This window comes from Lissotriton vulgaris, unplaced genomic scaffold (assembly GCF_964263255.1).
Source record: "Lissotriton vulgaris unplaced genomic scaffold, aLisVul1.2 SCAFFOLD_1717, whole genome shotgun sequence".
Lineage (NCBI taxonomy): Eukaryota > Metazoa > Chordata > Amphibia > Caudata > Salamandridae > Lissotriton > Lissotriton vulgaris.
In genome coordinates, this window is record NW_028250036.1 from 331,065 (window position 1) to 333,597 (window position 2,533).

The following is a 2,533-nucleotide window of genomic DNA, read 5'->3' on the forward strand; positions in this document are numbered from 1 at the left end:
AGTGAGAGAGTGAGTCAGTCAGTGAGAGTGAATGAGAGTGAGTCAGTCAGTGAGTGAAAGAGAGTGGGTCAGTAAGATAGTCAGTAAGGGAGAGTGAGTCCATCTTTAAGCAAGAGTCAATCTTTAAGCGAGAGTCAGTCTTTTAATGAGTCAGTCTTTTAGCGAGAGTCAGTCAGTGAGAGAGTGTCAGTGAGAGAGAGAGTCAGTGAGAGAGAGTGAGTCAGTTAGAGTCAGTGAGAGTCAGTGAGAGAGTCAGTCAGTGAGAGAGTCAGTCAGTGAGAGTGAGTCACTCTGTGAGAGAGAGTGGGAGAGTGAGTTTAAGAGGGTGAGTCTGTGGGAGGGAGTATGGGAGTGAGAGTGTGAGAGAGTGTCTGAGAGAGTGTTGCTGTGAGAGTTTGTGAGAGAGTGTCTGTGAGAGTCTGAGAGAATGTCTGTGAGCGAGTGTCAGTGAGCGAGTGTCAGTGAGCGAGTGTCAGTGAGCGAGTGTCAGTGAGCGAGTGTCAGTGAGCGAGTGTCAGTGAGCGAGTGTCAGTGAGCGAGTGTCTGTGAGCGAGTGTCTGTGAGCGAGTGTCTGTGAGCGAGTGTCTGTGAGCGAGTGTCTGTGAGCGAGTGTCTGTGAGAGTCTGTGAGAGTCTGTGAGAGAGTGTCTGTGAGTATGAGAGTCAGAGAGTATCTGTGAGTATGAGAGTCAGAGAGTATCTGTGAGTATGAGAGTCAGAGAGTATCTGTGAGTATGAGAGAGTGTCTGTGAGAGTGTCTGCGAGAGTGTCTGCAAGAGTGTCTGCAAGAGTGTCTGCAAGAGTGTCTGCAAGAGTGTCTGCAAGAGTGTCTGCAAGAGTGTCTGCAAGAGTGTCTGCAAGAGTGTCTGCAAGAGTGTCTGCGAGAGTGTCTGCGAGAGTGTCTGCGAGAGTGTCTGCGAGAGTGTCTGCGAGAGTGTCTGCGAGAGTCTGTGTGAGAGTGTCTGCGAGAGTCTGTGTGAGAGTGTCTGCGAGCGTCTGTGAGAGAGTCTGTGAGAGAGTGTCTGTGAGAGAGTGTCTGTGAGAGAGTGTCTGTGAGAGAGTGTCTGTGAGAGAGTGTCTGTGAGAGAGTGTCTGTGAGAGAGTGTCTGTGAGAGAGTGTCTGTGAGAGAGTGTCTGTGAGAGAGTGTCTGCGAGAGAGTGTCTGCGAGAGTGTCTGCGAGAGTCTGTGTGAGAGTGTCTGCGAGAGTCTGTGTGAGAGTGTCTGCGAGAGTCTGTGTGAGAGTGTCTGCGAGAGTCTGTGAGAGTGTCTGCGAGAGTCTGTGTGAGAGTGTCTGCGAGAGTCTGTGTGAGAGAGTCTGTGAGAGAGTGTCTGTGAGAGAGTGTCTGTGAGAGAGTGTCTGTGAGAGAGTGTCTGTGAGAGAGTGTCTGTGAGAGAGTGTCTGTGAGAGAGTGTCTGTGAGAGAGTGTCTGTGAGAGAGTCTGCGAGAGGCTGTCTGTGAGAGGCTGTCTGTGAGAGGCTGTCTGTGAGAGGCTGTCTGTGAGAGGCTGTCTGTGAGACTGTCTGTAAGAAAGTGTGAGAGTCTGTGAGAGAGTGTCTTTGAGGGAAAGTCTGTGAGAGAAAGTCTGTGAGAGAGAGTCTGAGAGAGTCTGTGAGGGAGAGTCTGTGAGAGAATGTCTGTGGGAGAGTCAATGAGAGAGTCTGGGAGAGTCTTTGAGAGAGTCTTTGAGAGTCTGTGAGAGAGTGTGTGAGAGCCTGTCTGTGAGAGTCTGTGAGTGTCTGTGAGAGAGTGTCTGTGAGAGAGTGTCTATGAGAGTCTGTGAGAGTGCGTCTGTGAGAGAGCGTCTGTGAGAGAGCGTTTGTGAGAGAGCGTCTGTGAGAGAGCGTCTGTGAGAGAGCGTCTGTGAGAGAGCGTCTGTGAGAGAGCATCTGTGAGAGAGCGTCTGTGAGAGAGCGTCTGTGAGAGAGCGTCTGTGAGAGAGCGTCTGTGAGAGAGAGCGTCTGTGAGAGAGTGTTTGAGAGAGTGTCTGTGAGAGAGTGCCTGTGAGAGAGTGCCTGTGAGAGAGTGTCTGCAAGAGTGTTTGTGAGTGTCGTTTTTGAAGGTTTTCTACAACTACATAAGCCAGCAAGAAGGAATAGATTTGGTCGTCCTGCTGGGGGCATTATGACGCTTGTCTCGACTAAGATAGCAAAAAGGGTCACGACTGTAAATGCGACTTGCAAATGGTTACTGGTTAGTGATGTATCCTTGCTGGGCTCGGACGGGTTGTATGATCACATGATAATTGTAAATGTATATATGCAATGGGAATCAAATGAAGACTATGAGAGTGAAATGCGATGTTTTGAACATGACCTGGATATACTGTGTGAAAAGTTCGGAAACTATGCAATAATCGTAATGGGGGATTTCAATCATAAATTGAACCCCAGGAGAAATGATCAATGGTTTAAAGACCTCTTGAGCTCAAATACCATACCCCCAGCATCGTTTCCAAATTGTATAATCTCTAAACAAGACATGAAGTTGGGCAAACGTCTGGGGCAAAAAGGACTGTTATGCTTAAACAGCAGC